We start from the raw sequence: 21328 nt of genomic DNA, 5'->3' as shown, positions 1-21328 counted from the left end.
CACCGTGCTAATAATTAAATTATTTTCGAAAACCCGAAAAAAGCGCAGTAATACCTGGCCCGACCCGGGTATCGAACCTGAGACCCCTTGCCAGGCACTTACAACCTCTCTGATAACGAGGCAGTCTTCCGCAAATTGTTGTGTTCCTTATCAACCTCATTAATAACTTCTTGTAGCAAGAGTGATTGAGCACGTTTAAAACATTTTCGAAACTGATCTCTTCTTGAAATCATTGTCACTGTAGTGTTCACACTTCAACGGCTTCTAAATAACTGGAATAATGTAGACGTACAGATCCAGTCCAGTAAGCAATCCAGTACTGGACTGGATCGCTGGACTGGAATAATGTAAACCGGGCATAATGCCCGGTTTACATTATTCCAGTCCAGCGATCCAGTCTAGTACTGGATTGGTTACTGGAAAAATGTAAACCGGCACTGGAATGAACTGAACGAATCGATTTTGGTTGCTGTCTACAAAATTGTATATAACTGGAATGAATGAATATGGAATGTACTGAATAATGATATAATAACTCGAATAGCATATTCAGACTTTCAAGAATTTACCAGAAGTAATTAAACCCACACTCCGTGATTTGTAATCATACACAGAACTCTATGTATTAGAATACAGAGGCACTCAAGCTCCGAATAGCATTTCAAGAATTTACCAGAAGTAATTAAACCCATACTCCGTGATTTGTAACAAAGAGAGAATATAGAGGCACTCTTTATCTATGAAAAGCAGATCTGCAGACGAAGGTAACAATGACAAAGATTAATTACATCCCAATAATGACGGTACAATCTTATCTGACGCCATTGATAGCGCAGATCATGAGGCGTTTGCGACTACGCAACCCAAGACGCTTCGTCATCCGAAATCGCTATTGAAATGAGTACGAGTAGTTTATTTGCTGTCAAAACCGCGAAATATGACAACAATAGTTTCTACATCTTCAGCCAAACGAAGGATTATTTATTACACACTATTATGATTTAGGACGCAGGAAGTTTGCCAACATTTTTGTACTGGAACTTCTGATTCCTAATGAATTATAGCATTAGGAAACTTTTCGAGTTGCTAAATAACTCATTTGGATCTTATTTCAATCAAAGTCTTCTGATTTCTGACAACTTTTGTCCCACATTCCGTTACGTCAACACGCGAAATTCCGTTATCAAAGATAATGTAAATTTTCTAGGCTGATTTTATCTAATGAAGACGTTGTTCGTGGAAGTGGGGCGGTAGTAAACCGCGATCATCGAAACTTTTCAAATAAAACCGATGAGACCCCTTGTTTACGCACTTTGTTGCTTCATCCGACCTTTTCTTTGTACAAATCCAACTTTGTCCTGTTTCCCTTAGTAATTTGTGGTTTCAACTATTTTATTGGGGTTCACAAAAAGTAGTTAGGTTTTATACTTTTTTCTTTTGTCATTTATCACCGCGCCTCGTTTATTTTGATGTTAATTTTATTAGCAAACTAAAGTTAAAGTATAAAGTTTGAACTTTCAGAGGATTTTAATGAATTGCGGTTTATCTGGATAAGAAAAGAAATCTTGTATGAATGTAAATGTGAATTTCTGTTGCAAGGAATTTCCCCTTAGATCTTTAGATGTTGCTGAACTGCTCCTATAATAATCTCATTAGTGCTTAAACGTAGAACATAAATCCATGCACCGGGGGCTTGTTAATAACTACATATATGCCTCAAGGAATTAAAGCATTTATCGCTCAGATAAACCCTTTGAAGCTTCATCTGGCAATGAGCTTGCTTGAATATTCATAGTATGGGCAAGTCATTAAGCTACTCCTACGATTTTAATGAAAGCAAATTCACTACACAAGCAATTTGTAGGGGATTTGTGTTTATAGGAGTTGATTTAATAATGGTTTTCGTAAGCCAATAGGGTTGTAATGGATTCCGTGTGTTGATTGATTCACGTTTTTGGATATTAAGTGTTTATTGCATAATGTGAATTGATTGTTTTGGATGTATGTAGTTAGTAGATTACTTAGTCTAGATTAAGACAATGTCATTGATGACCTGTAAAATTTTCATCTTTTCATCAAAATCTCAGCGAGAATACGCCGATTACAGCTGTAAAATCAAGCCATTAAGTTTTGTTACAGCGGCTAATGCTAGTCGTAAAGTATAAAGTGTCATATTATGTTGAGATGTGCGCTCGCTGCGGGTGACATACTTTATGATCATTTTGATACTTTCACGATCGCCGCATTATTCCTTCACTATTTCCTGATAATATTTGATAACTTTTTATGGAGGTGCTATGTAATGGACGGTCATAATTTTGCGTGGGTCAATTTAAATGAAGAACTCTTAATTTTTTTATATACTGATCAGGTATAACAGTATCAAGTTAGCTAGTATGATCGAATATAGATTCCAGCTGCCTTCCTAAGATCAATTTCAGTCTTACTATTAGATAGAGTATCTCAAGTTCTAGTCTGAAAGTTAGACTAACTGTTATTCTCAGTCTTGTCAGTTAAACTACGATCACTAGTGCAATGGTTCATCATAATATTTACCCTAAGTAAAATATAGGTAGGTAGGTAGGCACTCAATTTGTGTAAAATAAATTACGGCATATTTTGGATAGCAAAATTATCAATTTTTTACTATTCACTGAACATTTACCCAATAAATTGTTTAATCACAAGCAAACACAACAGAAAACAATAGGTTCATTGAAAGCCCTTCACGATTTCAGTGAATTATTACAAACGTGATTACCGACCGTATTATTGAAAGGTTTCGAAGCGACTAACTAAATATAGTATGTTCTCTTATAATAATATTGGTTTCCAATGGACAACATTGGCTTTTTTAGACTTTAAACTATATCAAACGTTTCTAATTTTATAAATCCTTATTGATATATTGACAGTATTTTGTAGTTGTTATACAAAACGTGTACCTTTTCTCATTGATTACTGGTAACTCTTGGTTTCCTAAAATTAAATTAATGATAGTTATCATTAGCCTATCAGTAATTCAATAAGAATTAGTGGGAAGGTCCGCATTGTATCAGCTGCCTACAAGGCGTAAGTTACTTCGGTAATTTACGGGAAACCGTAAGTTCTGGTCAGCTAGGGGACGATCTATGTTAATCGAAAGCAATGGCCCGCAATCCCACAAACCTATAGAGACTCTAGAGATTTTAGATACAATCGAAAATAGACTTTAAATACATAGCAATAGATATTTATAAAATTAATAAATTTAGTTCCAATGAATTGAAAGTGTCACTAACATATGCATATTAAAATGTGGTTTTCGAATGGAAATGTTGTGATTCATGCTATTGTATGTATGATTATTTCGTTTGATATCACAAACATTGTACTTCAAAACCAATAATTTATTGAATTCACCATTAATAGCATCAAAATTACCATTTTAGAACGTAATTGGGAAATGAATAGCATCAATTCAACTATAGGTTCTTACTAAAGCCATAGAAAACATATTTTGGATTCGCTGTTCATTAGTACAAATTTGATTTGATTCTGCGAATTATTAATTTAATTAAGTATTAAAGGCCCTATGTATAAAATTTAATATGACATATTATAGACGTAAGTTTTAGAAATAAAATAAATGCAGCAACAACTCACATCATTAGATGAAACATTTACGTATGTTCCCCTCGGAAACTCTTGACAAATTACGTACCACCGTACGTGTATTTTGTCAGAATTACCAACGCATGAGCGTCATGTCAGCCATTACGTAATTACAAACACGTTTCAGGCGAAATAGTTATTCGCCAAGCAGGGACTTTAAGGTTATAAGAAAAGAGGTTAGGCCTCCAGGGCGTGATACCGGCGCCCGTTAAACGAGTTGAGCCAGCAAAACTTTTTGGTTTCCGCTCTTACCAAGTACCGCGAAGTATGGAACGTTGCAAACTTCAGCGCGGTCCGGTGAGCTGCCGTAATTTCTAACAAAATTCCTCTTTAACTTGAAGTAGTAAATGCAAATTTATCCGACGCTTATTACGTTCTAAAGGGAATTATTATATCACTTTGCTATAAAGTACTAAAGTAGACTTTTAATTTCCTAAGTCCTAGTTTGGTTATAAGGTCTTTGGTTCACTATTTATGTGATCGGTAATCTAGGTTTCCTTTACTATTATTTTTCCACGTCCTCTTTAAGCTACCAAAATATTTTGTACCATATGTATATTTAGACAAAGTCCGCGCTTTACAAACTTAATTCTTTTCATGTTGTACGTAATAGTAGGCAAGCACAAGTTGACGCAAGTTTACTTTCCAACTTGAAACATTTCTTTGTTCTCAATATTTCCATCTCTTCAATAAAGACGGCGGGAGCTCGTTCCGTACGCTAACTGTTTGAGTGCACCTGACGATAACAATAAACTCTTTGTTTATCCTACAGTAATATAAGTAAGTAACTATCCATTTGACTCAGAAAAATGTACTAATGAAAAATACAATTCAGTGTGTAACTGATCAGGGAGCTCTTAATGACATTTCGTTTTATGTTGTTTCTCCTCCCTTGATTGTATTCCAATCCTTTTTAAACAAACACAGTTCCAGCACATAAATCAACAAGTATTTTTAAACGACATTAATTCTAGTCGTGACCCATTTCGAATCCCCTGGTTCGGATCGCGAGTGCCTCTCGGAACGCAAACGCAGCCGAGTCATCCATCAAATCAAAGTTGATCTTTGTTCGATTTATGAAAACCGATAGTTTGCTTTTCGTGCCGCCATAATAATCTCTGTCATATTGGAAAACTTTATGAAGAATCGACGCTTTTTGCCATTCCCGAGATGGTTGCTCGAATAAACCGATATTGTTATTGTCTCAATCTAGGAGGTTCAATTAGTAAGCCGATATCATACTTATGTCAACTACACTAACATGTAAACTTACAAGTCTTTGGAACAAATAAAATTGTGGATTTACTACTGATCTCATAGTTTCCAAGGTTGAATCGAAAGTGGTTATCGACGAATATAGTTAGGGTTATATAAGGTTCGGAATATTTGGATAACGTTAAATTGTCTTAGAACTCATAACAAACTTAATCAGGAAGGGGCGTGTAGAGGCAGACAGTATAAAAGTCCTTCACTTATCAACCAGTAGCGTTTCCAATTATGCTCACAAGGTTTCCTCCAATAACAAAATGTTTTACGAAAAATTCGTTTGGACTAGTGATAAATTTGGCATGGGGTTGTTAAAAGCACTTTTACAGCGTTCCGATATTTCAATATCCACGGAATTTCTAATAACATGCGCTTCAAGGGAAGCGAACCGTCAGCGCGTATCGTAATGGACATTTTGTTAGCCTGAAGCCACGTCATTAAACTCATGCGATCAGCGTTCAGCGCATAGGCTACAGTTTGGCAGGTTGGCGGGTGAAGTTTGCGTCGATGAGCTGAGTCGGCGGTAAAAGTTGGCACATCAATATGCAGGGGCGCCTGGCCACCGGCCAATGTACGATACGCCAATTGAATATTTTGGCCGTACCGGGCCCCGCTACACATCCGCGATACACAACTTGCGACAAGTTTAATGGGGTGCTCATAATAACGCGTCCACTCGCCGATTACGCGATGTTCCTTTTTCTTTTCGTAAATTGTGGATTCTATTGGGCAAAATGACTTCTTAAATTGTTCTTGCACAATCTTTACGGTATTGCCTTGGCCTTTTTTTCTTGTATCTACTTCATGTGGTTCATTGTGGTATTTCCCGTTCTATGAGTAATTTTGGAAATAGTTATCTTGTATTGACTTTAGCAGTTTTCAGGCTTTCCAGAGACGTTTAAAAGTTTACAAGATTGAATCAACTGTCAGTATACAGTTCAAGCAATTATCCTTTTCATTCATGAAATTAACATAATTTATTTGCATAGCATAGTACACTTCATCATAGGTACTTTTTAAACTGCAGTGATACTACCTGCACGTAAATCTTCAAAATCACCTTAAACGTAAATCTTTATGTATTTATAATGCATAATGAAATTTGGCAATTGCACGCTACGTAGGTAGTTAATAAGGATTAAAATGGCGTGTCGTGTTTTGGGATGGAGGTAATACCATTGTCATCTGTACGTTTGATCATACATATTTAGCGTCAGCGGTACACGTGCGCCAGTATCGCGTATGATTGTCGGAATTTGGTTAATTAGTGTTTGTAAAGCTCATGTATATTTGAGTACAATCTTGTTGCTATCCAGTGGGTATTTGCTACGATTAGTCAGGAACACTAAATTAGCTGGTATTTAGGAAATTGCTGTGTTTGAATTATTTTCATCTTTTGATTAGGTGCACCGTTTGATTAGAATTTTTATCCACGTCGAATTGTTCTTTGTTTCTATCAGTAAATTGTTATGGACTCCTTCGTGATCCAAGCTAACAAAGTGCGACCAAACATCTAAAGGAATTTCAAGCCAAAACCGTATCTGAAGTATTTCTGTCGCTGTAATTCAATGCTCAGAAATTTAATTACAAACATTTGTATTGTTCCCTCAGACCTCGTGTAAGTAATTCAAAGCTAACAAACCTTCAAAGGTTAAGGACATTATTTCCTTTAACATTCGGAGAAACAACTTCAAACATTATTGAGACGATGATTACAGTGCGAGGAGCGACTGGGAGGAATCTATCGTTCGTTTGTTTTACCAATGGCAACATGCTAATGACTTACATCATTAGTTGAGGTGCTGCAGTAAACCGCTTTGTTCCACATCTAGTGCACCAGTGTATTGTAGCACGGCAGATAACTTTGTAGTGATTCAATGCGGGCCGCTGCATGTTTTGCCAGCCAGTGAAGATACGACGTATACTGAAATAGCCGTGTACTGAATATAAATTAAAACACAGGCTGCTCCCGAGAACATATTCGGTTCGTGTGAAGGTTTTATTGGATGCGATAAAGCTGTTGGGGTAATTTACTCCGAGAAACGTTTAAATAAAAGTGCCTGTAAAAGGGACAAATAAAATTGTATGACGCAAGATAACATACGAAATCTCATGACAAAATCAAGGCCGTAGAATCTAATGACTAGTCCATCAAAGATAATGTTTCAAGATTTCCGATTAAGTATGCAGATGTGTAATCTCTATACATACGGTACATATTTGTTTTTGTACACATAGTGTAGTATCTAACAAGGTCCAACATTGGAACAAATAGGCACACTAGTTAACTTTATTATACAAACGAACCTTTACTACCGAGTTTGAACTGTGATGCGAGGCCATATAGGCGTAGAAAATAACAATGCCAAACGTGTAGGGCAGCGGCCGCCGCCATCCGACGCCCGCCGCCCGACGCAGGCCGACGCTGCCGAGGCAAATTTCGATTGCAAATTCTAATTGTACTGGCGCATGTCGAAACCACATCGAAAACCTTACGAGTAAAACGGTGCTTGTTTCAAAACACTCGCAAATGGAACTAGTTTGTATGCAAGTGAAGTTTTTCATAAACTTTGCCGGTTTAAACCGCGCCAGGCGTTACTCTGAAGCAAAAACTGTAATTAGAGGAAGAATGGAAATGAATTCGTTTCCTCTAATTTCTTTTATTTCTCTACTTATTTTCATGTTATTAAATTCTTGACACTTCGTTTTGCCTGTTTCGCATTCGGAATAGCTTTCATAATGCACGACTATGTAGTTTTATAGTCTAGACGTCTTTAAACTTTCAGTGTGTCTGATATAAAACATTAATTTGATGGCCTCACTGCTCCAGTGACGGCAGCGCTGAATGCTTAAACGTGACATGTACGTAGAGTATACCAGTAGTATTAGATCTCTTACCAGTCGTTAAATAATACTTATTATCTTTTAAAACTCCTAAGTAACTCACCGTTTACATTGATTCTGCTAAAAATAGACAGTTACTATCTGTGCCTCCATTATCTTCGGGTTAATCAATCAAAGATGGAGCTACGATCATTAAAATTAAGAACTCGTGGAACGAAAACAGGCCTACTGTTGAATGTGAAGTGAATTAAATTATGGATAAAGAACACCTTCTACATTATTTCACCAAAGTTGTTTACTCTAGTTTCGGGACAAAGGCGAAGCTGATAGGGGTAGACTCAGCGAACGTCACTCTTGTCAACTACTTCGGGTATGTGTGAACAGTTTCAGAATTGTTGAATGCACTTGCAACTTAAACTTCATTCGCTGTATATCATAAAGTTTCTTTATGAAAATTATTATACATACAGTATACTTAAAATGTTCAAATAGATAGACTTTGCATTATATTATACTTATGTTTATATTGGTAAATGTAACATTTTCTTTTATTATTCTTAGGTCTTCCACATTAGACATATTGAAGTTAGAATACCGCGACAACTAGACTATAGATTTAGTAGTTGTAGTAAAGCTGTTACAGCTATGAATGAAACAAGCATCAGACACTATTTGCCGCATACCTTGTTGATGGTACGAATAGGAGGCGACACAGTGCAGTGCCGGTAATCCGATTACGGGGCGCTGGGCAGCTGTGCGCGAACCTGTGCCACGGTGTTTGAGCTGCCCCCGGACCCCGCACCGACCCCTAGCGACACCTTGATGTATAGCTAATATCCTTTACCTGCACTGAATTTCATCAAAATGTTCCAAAGTTGCACTAGAATAAATTACGTCGGTATTCACACGACCGGGGTGGCCGCGGTAAGTAAACTTGACGAATGCACACTATTCGTCAGGAGCCCGTGGTCTGTGTATATTTCTATCGGCTATGTTTTCTGAACCACTAGTTTTAGTTCAGTGTTTTGAACGAAAATGTATTTTAAATGTTCAAGCTTATAAACAAAGATATTACATGATTTATAAGTATAATACTTTTGTAACTAGTAACGCTAAAGACGATCTAAATACAAAATGTTAGAATCAAGCTTCGTTTGTTCAGGACACAGAATGAAGACGTGTAAAATGTAAATTCTGGTATGTTAAAACATTAAAGTCACGTAAAAATCATATAGTGAGTACGATTATATAGTCTCGATGAAATATATTGTAGAGCTTCGGGCCCCCGAGGAAATTCAATTAGCCAGTGCCTGTTTGACCATCAGCGCAGCGTGTCGCTATCGCACGCTGTTGCTACGAATTAATACGGCACGACAGTTTGTTACTGCGTATTTCCGATATTGATTCTACACGCACCCTTTTTAATAAACCATTCCCATTAAACAGAAGAAAAGGAAAAGAAAGTCAGAATTGAGTTGAGTTATTAATAGCAAAGCTGCAGGCAACTCAGAATATTTAGTTAAAGACAAGTTAAAAGACAAAAGACAAAGATACGATTGTCTCATAAAAGACAGATATGTCAGCAATCTTGTTTTAAACTACTAAATAAGATAACATCACAGAATCATCTTGAATGCGTTGTCCCAACCATTCATTTCTTTTCTTAATGTTTGTAGTTCGAACAGAATGTTCTATAGTTGTAGTTAAAATGGACTTGAAAGAGTTTCTTCCAGAACTCAAATATTGGCTATCTAGAACCAGTTTGTAATGAATGATCGCTGGAAAAAGTTAGGATTTAGAGAGGACGTTAAGCGGAACCCGTCGACCCGCGGGACAAGGTCGGCTTAAAGTATTGTCTGAAGAACCGAGCATATTTCACTTCTAATATATTCGTTTAAAGGTTTATTTTATGGGGCCTGTACTTTTATTATGTATTTATGAATACTCGGATATTTAAAGAAAAGCAAACATTTGCAAGCTTTTAAATATTATTAACTAACCTAGTTATTGAGCATCGTTAATACTCAATATCCATCCGCTTGTTAAATAATTCAGTGACAAAAGTACCAATATCCGTAGCAAATAATAAGTCAGGATAACTTTATTACAAAAATTGTTCGCAGTTCATAACGAGCTTCATAAGATTTTAGAAAAGTTTGTTCGTATAACAAGATTTTTAATTAGCACAGCCAGTATCAAAACTCAATTAACGTTTTAACCCGGGCTCGTTGATGTGTGCCCAAAGTTCGTTATGTAATTTGCGTTGAGCACATTACATAGGACGGCTTCACGCCACTGGGTAAAGTCATCGGTAAAATTCGCAAGTCCGCTGCCGTGAGCTAATCGGTTAATTCGGTTAGCGTTGCTGTACCGGTAACGGATATCGGTTCCAAAAATATTTTTGGCTCAACATTTTAGAGGTTTTCATCGTTTATTTTATCTCGTGTTTCACTTTGTATCTAATACATTTTAAGTTCTACACTACACTTTATTTTGATCTTGATCTTTTGATGAACTGATCTATCTTATATCTACACACCTAGGTCATCAATGCTAAGTATATCTTTCAAGCGAAAAAGAATAAATTTAAAAAGCATATTAGCTACAAGAATACCAACTATAAAGGCGCCTAAAGGAATTAACGTTAAGGACGTTAATAAGCGAGTTCAGCGTCCTAATTAAAATTACATTTGGCACAGATAAGTGGGTAAGATACTGCAAGTTTTAAGTGTCTATAATTAAGTGACCGTTTTAAACTTTATAAGTATAGTGTAGTATTTCTTTACGTTTCTTGTTTGTATTTTTATACTTACCTAAGAAGTTTAAAGTTAATCATATTATGGCTATAAATAGAAGTAGGTTCCTCAACCTATTCAACAGTCTTACATTTGTCTGAGTGCTGTCCTCATTCAAAAGGCCCATCTGTGGAGCTTTGTATAGATATATTATATAGATGTACAACTATGTCCTTCGGCGACCATGGCAGTGATTCAGAACAAATCAAGCAACGGCTCACGTCCGAAAATTTCATTCATACATATTCTATGTGCCTTGCGTAAACATTTCACATACGTTACTTCTATACGGGATATGTATTTTCCATTGCTCTCAGCAACAGTTGCCAGCGACGGCAACAACGTGGTATTTAAGCGATTTATTTTTATATGGAGCCTATGTTAATGTTTTTTACCTGACTTAACATATAGCCATTCATCCCATTAGGACTCTTGTTAAGTTGTTATTGGAAACTTTAAAAGAAAATGTCTTAATCACGAATCAAATAATTATGAATCACTGTAATAACAGAGATTAAAATCTCTCTCTCTCTCATCAGTTTATCTCATAAAGCGAATTTTTCACGGCATTTATAAAAAAAGTGGCTCCAGTTTTTCCAATGTCCCGTTTACTCGCAAGCAGTCGTACTCAATCGAACATCAATCGGAATGTAAGAGAAGCCGAAAGCTGAGGCCTGGCACTACAAGTCACAGGGGATTCGTGGCTCAAACGTAGTTATGGGATTTACATGGGAACACGCAGAACAATGTTTTATTGCCCAGCTATATTAGAGTTGGTATTTCCCAAAGGCCAACTGAAAATGTATTTGGAATTGTATGTTCCGTCACATGTGTGTAGGTACCTGGATCGTGTTAGGCGTAGATACGTTGACATTGAGTTCGGAACTTTGTGTCTGGAGAACTAATATCATTGTTGTTTGTATTTAATTGGGACCTGTCCACATAGTTTGTATCTCGGTTAACTTTGGATGTGATATCGAGAAACGTTTTAGGTTCAAAAGTGAAACTTTGCAAGGGGGATGGATGATTATTGATTATTATTGCTTATTTATCCAACCTGTCTGCTGAATGGATGTTTAAGGTTTAGTTTGTACACACGATATGATCAGCCAGGTACTTACAGTACGAGTATACATACCTACTTTATCTTAGTGACATGTAGGTATGTTACAAAGAAATAATAAAAAAGGTTCATCCATATTTAGTAGCCACAATCCACAGAAGCAGATTCTACAGTGCACATTTTGTTATAATGTTCTAAATGGCCCACCTAACAACTAGACCAATAATTCGTTTATTGAATTAAAGTTCCAAAACGGTACTGTAGCGAAGGGGTGGAGCATAATTGATCAGCGCTGGTCGCAATTCTCCGGCTCACTGAGGAGACCGCGTGACCCCAAAACCAAATAAAAAGCTTTTATTGTTTGGTTTCCATTTTAAATTTACCTGCGGCTTAATGTTGGGGATTTGGAGTTTGTTCTCCGAAACCAGCATTTGAAAAACTGTTTAATTGCGTATAATTCACGTATTTTTTGTGTTTGGTAAGTCAGCGGGAATTATAATCGTTGCTATGCATAATTAATTTCAGTACTAATTAATTCGATTGCGTAAACATCCGCGCGTAGTGTGTAATAACTTAATCTTGTAAACACTGTTGTACTATCAAGAAAGTACAAGTAAGTACAGTGTGGGTATCACAATGTCGTCCTAATAATGTGACAACAATCAGCGGAGTCGTATATATCTGAGGTGGCGGCGGTGTGAGGCTCGCGCCCGTAATGGTATTGATTCCGTTTATTTGTGGACTGCTGCATTCTGCCATGCTTCCCCGGCTGTCGCCTCACACCATCCAGCCAATTGGCTAAATAAAGATTAGCTCTGTCTGCCTCTAAAATATACTGTATCCAATAAAACTTTGCTAAATTATTTTGTACTAAAAGAGGACATTTGTGGAACGTTATTTTGTTGTTTGTCGTCTCAAAATAATATCTGCGAGGCAGTCGCTAGTTTGAGAACTGTCGTAACAAAGACGTGGCCGCCGACCGGTGATCGTATATTATTTTCGTAACGTTGTAAAATGAGTAAGTAATAAAGACGAACAATATTCATAGTCTTAATATGCGCGAGTAATTTGTACCTGAGTACATTGTTTTATTAGGCCGCAGCTACCTCGACGGAGGTAATTTGTCTCTAGCGATGATCCTTTCATTCAAAGAAGAGTGCGAATCATTCTTCGTAATAACACCTTCGCTCGGTTGGTGTTAAGATTTACGATTTTATTCAATCCAACGTCCCGGTAAATTACGGGGAGCCGAGATCCATTAAGTACTTAAGTGCCTCCCGAGCACGAAATTGGGGATGATAATGGAAATGGGTTCCTTACTATGTTAATATGGGACTTTACACCGAGCGAACCAATTCACGCGTTGTTCTAGCAATATGCAGGGCCGGGTATCGCGGTATAACCGTTTATGTTATGAATAGCCCTTGATTATGCTGACTCATTACTTGATGGTTAATGTTACTTAGGACTGTGTAAAAAGATTAGTAGCCTTTGTAAGTGGACTAATGTATTGGACGAAGGATATGAGTAGAAGTACTTAAAGAGTTTACTTTGTAATTATACCTTTTAAAAGGTTTGTAACACGTAACCATGGTTTCATAATATTTTTGATTGAAATAGAAGTTTTCTTTCCTTAAAATTGGGTGCACAGAATATAAAGAAAACGTACCGCATTAAAATTCGTTACAATATTCATGCTAGTTTCAAAACGAATTACAGCGCGACAGAAAGTATAATGAATTTATTATAATATAACATTCTCCGCTGCATAAGCGGATTCCACTAAGTGACGAGGTCGGTTTCGCTATTCGTAATTTATTTAATTTTCGTATGTCCAAGTTGGCGTCAGTTGACGACGAGTTGCGCGGAGAAGGTGGCACTCCCATTTATCACTCGTAACTTTCATAACCGCCGTCCGATTCCCTCTATAAGGCTACACGTACATACATAATAGTTATGTTATTATAATTTATTAGTTTCGGCTCACTAACCCGATAGAAATGGAAATAGGCGCTCTCATTCGCAACTTCGGCACAATAAAGAAGTTCCAATTCCTTCACACTGGGGCTACAAATGGGATAAGTTTAAGAAAGCAATCGGCCTTATATGGTCGTTATGGACCACTACGAAGTAGCAGGCGTGAAAACCATTGGAAAGTTTCCGTTATCGCTTCATTTGATATAATTCTTCTACAATAGCTATTTCCGTTTTGGAAACTAGTTCTCGATAAAGTTTTAAAATAATTTAGTGCTAAATAAATGTTAAGGGTGAGCCGAGTCAGGGCGAGTTCGGTCCGAGGTCGTAGAAACAAAATTAATTACGAAATAGTCGAGAAAACTTTTGGGTTGGCGTCGCGTCGTCGGAATAATTGTTGCTAATTGAGTTCCATCCACCTGGGAAAAGGGGACAGGAGGGGATGAATTACATTCGTGACTATGGATGCGCCCCGGCCCGCCTGCACGGTGCGGTGTCACTGCATCTAACGAGGCACCTTTTAATTACACATGTGCTTGCCGCTGTCTGTGAAGGAATCTTACCTAGATAAGACAAAACCAAAAGTTAAAACGACAGCGAAAACTCCAATTGATCTATATCATATAATGTTAGTCATTCAATAATTAGTTACATTAAAGCGATGTGTAAATGCACCTACGACTAATCACACTAGGATTTATTAGTGTGATTCTTTTAGTAAAAGCTAAATGTATAAAATTCACAACATACAATGAAATGATTAATACAATTGATATGATACGCTTTGGGATTTTTCATCTGAACCAATATTGGTTGAGATATAAAGGGAAAAGTGTCGAAAAGAAATTGCGTCGACTAATAAATGTCTTTATCTGGAAAGCTATTTGTGAAAACTGATGCTATCAATTTAAAATCACCATTGTTCTACTGATTACCAACGTCTTCAGAGGGTGACATCCTCGTTTCCCGATTTAGTACCTTATCCCCAAAAATATGTGTATTTCGTTTACTTTGTCTTAGCAGGATCTGTTCTTTAGGTAATAAATAATTTAAAGATTAATAAAAGCAGCCTACGGTGTTGGATACTTGTTTATGGGTCATCTTGATACCATCAGGCAATTCGTCTATTCGTTTGTCCCTGTTCAATAAAATACGTGTTTTCATGAGTACATATAAACACAAGCATAATTCTATAGATATGTATAAATATAAGCATTAAAACGTCAAAGTAAGCAGATAAATTATATTTAATTACTTTTATTGACAGTATCCGTGAACATATGCTGACCAATCGCTGACCTTATTACTGGTGAGCTTTACCGTCGTAAAATTTATGAAGACCTCGCAGTTTCTTGAGTTGGTACATTATGACCATGCATGATTCATTTTGATTTTTTATATTGATTAGTAAGATAATAAGAAAATATGTAATATATGCTTGTTTAGTTAATTGCCTAATTCCAACATCGAAATAATACGAAAGCTTTAATCATCTTGTGGAGACTAAATAGTGATAGCCTAGATGTTAGTGTAAATGTGAACCTATTCTAATCTTCTTTAATCTTGTGGAGTGAATGCTACCTAGTTACGTTGATGTCAATTAATAATTCATAATTAAAATATAATACTAATGTATTAGTATTTACCTACCTCAAAAGGGTAAAACTAAAAATATCTACGCCGTAGCATCTACGAAATCTCGTAGCAGCTCGTAGCAATGTGTTGGGCTGTAGCTTAGTAGATATCGGCTGATATCAGTTGCGTTATCTTCGAGTGACGATATCTCGTTAGAGACGGTCGCGTCAATGGTATTAGGATTACGATGCTGTGCGTCTCGTGATTGGTTATAATAAGCCAATCATTCGCCACTGATTGGCTTTGAAGATTATATGGAGTTACGGGTTTTCATGTTTATGGAAACAAAGCCGTCTCGTTATGCTCTCGGTTTGTGTAGGGATTGGTGTTTTAAGGTATAAAATATGTGAACATTCACTAAAGTACTAAGTTTAGAGTCTCGTTAGGATTGTTTTACTTAAGATTAATGACAATGATGTTATAAGAAGTATTTAACGTTTATTTTGTTGTTTTCTATAAACACGTAAAAAGTTTCAAAAAACAAAACAAATAACTATGTAATAATTATTTATCTGACGAGACGACGACGAATTATTTATGAGATTTATCGAAAATCTCCTCACATATAATTTTGTATACGAGTATGTGAGGGGAGTGTTTTCGTTGTGTCTATTTTATTTACTTAGTTTTTTACAATTTACATACTAGATAATAATAACAACCTGCAATAAACTGGACCGACTTCTGTAATAACTGCATTCGATGTATTCAACCTGCGTAAATATGATCACGTATTCTGCACATCGGTTGCAATTACAGTGGCTGCCCATAAAGCGCAGGTTGAAAGGGCGCTACCACACTTTTCTCCTTCCTCGATTCACCTTCTTCGCCTAGCTATCTTTCACTCTCTCTTTCAATACACCTGCGCCAACCACAGCAAATATATACGCTCTTCTAATAACCGTCTCCTTCAGTGTCCTACACATCATACAAAATTTCTTCATTACTTCTTTTTATATTATCCAATCTAATCTATGATATGGAAAATATAAGCTCCCCACCGATGTAAGGTTGCTGTCGGGTCGTTTGACGTTCAAGCTGAGAGTTCGGGAGCTTCTTCTGAAGAGGTTGTCAGAGTCTTCATCGTGATCTTCACTATACCAGTAGTATGTATGTATTATATGTAGATAGTATAAGTAATGTTATTATGCTAGGTATATTATTGTTTCCAACATTAAATTAATATATATTGCTATATATTTGTGTAAGTATATTGTATTTCTTTTTTCCATTGAGCTTTCTTGATTTGCTTGCTCCGTGCAGTAACTGGTTTATTTGCATCACCTGAAGGTTTGGCTTAGAAAATGCATAAGGCATTAAGCCCACCTAATGTACAAATGTAATTCTTGTGGTAAAGAATACCTAAATAAATAAAATAAAAGATAATAAGCCAAATTCTCAAATCAATGTGATATTGTAGCAATTAGTTGGGAAATACTACTAATAATTTATATTTTGTCCTGTTGACGATATTATAATAAACTGATTTCAAAACGATGTATATTTTGTTTTGATTTTAAAAATCAAATTTCATAAAGTTTCTTATACATTTATAGTTAGGTAAGTACCTATAAACAAATTTGTTATAACGTTTTTGTAGCTGACTATACATTAAAACATCAAATTATATAGACGCGCGAGTTGACGACTTAAAAAGTGGCAAAATCGAAAAGTGCCAACTCGTTTATTCGCGAGTTTCGCGCTCGCCACGTTGACGATTAAGTCTAAAAATATTGTAAAAACTTCCATCACTCAATTCTCACTTTAGATAACATAGTATATAAACAAAGTATGTAAGAGTATGTAAACAAAATGTTGTTTTTACCTATAGTTACATGGAAATGCAAGTTCAGTTCCTGGATGTATGCAACCAGTTTGGAATATTAATTTAAAATGAAAGTGACGTGACCGTACATACATGAACACACTCAACGCACTATTTCACCTATTTAGGTAGGCACGCTACAGGGTGTATTTTTTGATACGCAGTCTGATACAGTTAACTGTGTACACTGGAAACGAAAAAACTATGATAGAAAAAATTTAAAAGGAAAAAATGTAACATGCAATGGGTTGAGTAGCTGGAAATAAAATGAAAGTTCAACGTTACTACGTAATACAGTTTATATTCAAAGCTGGTGTGAAGTATTTTATTATGCAGTAGAGTTTTGACTGAACATAATTATATTTTGCACACACTTGTCAAGTTAATCAGTTCATTGACCTGAGTATGTATGCGTGAGTAAATATTTAGCTTCTTCACATATAAAAATAAGGGCAAAGTGAGGACTTACGTGTTAAAAAAATCTGTGCAAATGTACATATGTAGCATGTTGTAAATAATGTTTATTTTCATTACGATAATCACATATCATAACAGCACGCTTGATACAAAATAGGTGGCATTCTATAGTTTATAATTGTATCCATAGAACGAACATGTGAGATTATTGGTAGCACGGTTAGAGCGGTGGCTGGGCAAATGGCGGCCGTGCAATGTGTAGCGGGTTCGACTCCTGCACGGACTAACTCTATGTGTGATGCGTAAACTGTTGTTTCGGACTGGGTGTCATATGCATGTGAAATTTTATGTTTTAAACTCACCCACACTACGTTTAAAAAAATATAAATAAATATATGATTTTTTCCCAAATGTTTCGAGCAAATAAAGACTAATTTCATTAAAAATGTTGTATTTAAACATCGTCCTGTATCTCTGTATCTCAATACTAAGGTAGGGACGGCTCTGCGTGGAGCGACGAGCCCTACTTAGCATCAACTTAATGAATATGTAATGCTTGTTAGGTAATTGAATAATGTTCACCCCTAACAGTACTTTTCAACGTTATCAAATTTTTCGCTACTAACTCAATTATTTTAATCAGCCATTATTTCATTAAAAGGAGAGTAATAAATTCAATTTGGGAATTTCTGTTGTAAATGACTAAAGTTAGTAACTATACAAACTCTTTTCATGTCAGAATTTGTTGTTCGATATACATACTAGTCTATTATATTTTTTATACATTTAATGAAGGTATAAAATCTTTGAAAAAATGTATACTATCTATTTAAAAAACGTACATTAAATTCACTGTGAATATTCGGATTAAAGTAGGCCGATCCCATTTAAAAATAATACAGGCCAAAACAGACGATGTCACCTGTGATTTGCATTAAAAGCTCTCCATCGGACGAATGGAACGGGGATACTCGCGCAGATTGAGTGCATTTTGGTGTTAAGCTTTTAACAATATGGCGTAGCTGACTTATAAACACTTATTTATTTAATCAATGTTCCAAATTCAATACTTGTTTTGTTGCTTTCGGGCTTATTCTACAATCAACAGGAAAAAAGTAAAACAGTGTTTCAAATAGGTATTATTTTTGGATATATATTTAATAGTAAGTCAGGATTTACATATTTTGTTTAATTACAAATACCATCGTATAGGTAAATAAAAAAAAAACTAAACATTTATTCGCTAGTTATTTTATTTTGTCAATTTATTTAGAACTAGCTTCTGCCTGTGGCTTCGCCCGCGGTCTCGTGAGACTAAAAGTATCCTATCACTCAAGTCAGCTCATACCCTGTCTATATACCAAATATCAGCAAAATCCGTTAAGTAGTGTTAGCGTGATTGATGAAACATCGAAACAAACAAACAACAAAAATTAATTGGTAAGTGTGTAGTATCCATAAAGGAAAATCTATTCTCGTGAGCTCAGCTGTCAGTCCGTCTGTCCATCAAGACGTCTCTTCTTGGAATGCGTGGCGGTATCAAGTAACTATGCCCAAATCTACCGTCCCTTGAGGCTGAAAAAGTAACCTTTTTAGTAAATAATATTCACAGTCTTACGTCTTATAGTTTTGACATAATTTCCGAAATTATTCATTATTATTTTATTTCATTGTAATATTCAACTATCAAAGGTAAAATAAAAACACCGGCTTAGTCATGTAAATATACAGTGAAAAGTTCTGTTAGTTTTGAGTCACAAAGGGACTCTTCCTCATGAGTAGTGCGTCGTCGCCGCATCCGCGCACTTACTGAGCTTTTCTCGTATATTTACGTAAATAAACCGTTAATTTTTAGTTAAGCAAACGTTAGCCCAAATTATTAGTATTTTATTATTCTACGCTACATATGATCTACATACTACATACGTCACGAGTCCCAAACTTGAGACTTCATTATCGGCAGGCGTGTCTTCGCTCGGCCAAAATCATCATGAATAAAGTAGCCACGTTAAAAACGGAATCGTAGAACCGATCGATTCGTCTGGCTATACTTAGCTCACTTAGCTACACCCCTGCTATTAAAGTCAGTATTTTATAATGCGCCCTAGTTTCATCAGGACAGCGATTTCGTATAAGTGGCAGCAGAATGTAAGCCACATCACAATTACGTCAGTTCGCTGGCACGATGTTGTTTCTAGCATTCTAGCTCCCACTATTTTAAATGTGAAGTCTATTCTGTTACACAGATTGTATAATACAGGAGTAACTCGATTTTCGGTCTGTCTAATTATATTTGTGAGCGCATGGAAGCTGATTACATTATGCCTTGTGAGCAAGTCCATATTCCATTTTGATTTCGAAATACATTTGCTAATATTGGTGATTTGAGAATTTAGTTTCCATATAGTATTTACGTACGTTTAGATACAGATACCAATTGATTATTAGTCATGTTACGGAATATTTGGACTGTAAAGTATTGAATTATGATCTTTTAACGTAAATCAGCGGGACAGAGCCAATATTTCAGAAACCTCAGTTATACCGGACTCTGGCAATGTTTCTCTTTTTGTTTCCAAATTGTATTGCCAACATTTTCTCGTGAAAGTTTCGTAAGTCAACGGAAATAGGCGGATATGGTGGTGGGAGATGGGCTATTGACTTTTCTCGTTATCGGTACACGTGGCTTGAAGCCGCTTTAATAAACTTTGCTGAGAACCCCCATACTTAACTCCATACTCACCGTGATAAGGGAAAAAGTTTTTATTCGTTGCTGTTTATTTACTTAAACCGCGATTGATTTCGATATCAGGTAAGTGAGAAATGAGTATTGGTTAAAAATAAAATCACGTTTGAACTAAGTGTGTATTAAGATCGACTTCGAAGCTTGCTTTTTTAATGCGATATTTTGTTATATTCAAAGTAGGCACAAGTTGTATCGAAAGTGTGTGTTATTTTTATAAAATCATAACTTGTACATTACGAATATAGAACCAGATTCTAAGTAAGCGATCGTTTTGAGCAACGAAGCGAAAATATTCTACAATTCGCTTTTGAGTCTGTTTAGTCACCTGAAATGAGTTTGTACCTACAAAACTACAAAATGTATGTTTCGTAATAATCACACTGAAGCATATTAGACTATATTTAATGGATACAACTTTTCTAGTTAGTTTCTGTGGTTATTTGCCGCGGGCTTTATTACTCGAACAACAATTTTAGGTAGAAGCGATACCGTAATAACTTTTTGATACACAACAATAATATTAAAGTCAGTTTTAACAAGTAATTTAAATAGGGCAAGTGACCCGGTTGTGGCCACCGACCCCTTTGTGGCCACTTGGGGTTTCAAATATTTATAACTAAGGCATGGACAAATAAATTACTCCGTGATGTACAGTAATAATCACACTGAAGCATATTAGACTATATTTAATGGATACAACTTTTCTAGTTAGTTTCTGTGGTTATTTGCCGCGGGCTTTATTACTCGAACAACTATTTTAGGTAGAAGCGATACCGTAATAACTTTTTGATACAAGTGAAGTAATAATATTTCATATTTTCCAGACTAAATGAAAACCATTGTTTCTTAAATGTCAAATTTAATTAATAAATTTTGATTATTTTTATTGTATTTTTTGATGGCCAGAACTGGCACACGACCGTGGCCAGAAATGGCACGAATCTGGCCAAAAATGGCACAAACTCCCTTTTTTTTTCTTTTTTATACAGTTATTTTTCTATTGGACGTTCTTTAAAAAAGGGTTTTCTTAGGCAAGGTTAATACATGTTAAATGAATATTACACGTTCTTAAATTTGATGAAAAAATATTTAAGTTTAAAGGTGCTTCC

Source organism: Spodoptera frugiperda, chromosome 15 (assembly GCF_023101765.2).
Source record: "Spodoptera frugiperda isolate SF20-4 chromosome 15, AGI-APGP_CSIRO_Sfru_2.0, whole genome shotgun sequence".
NCBI classification, from domain to species: Eukaryota; Metazoa; Arthropoda; class Insecta; order Lepidoptera; family Noctuidae; genus Spodoptera; species Spodoptera frugiperda.
This window is presented reverse-complemented; position numbering follows the sequence as displayed.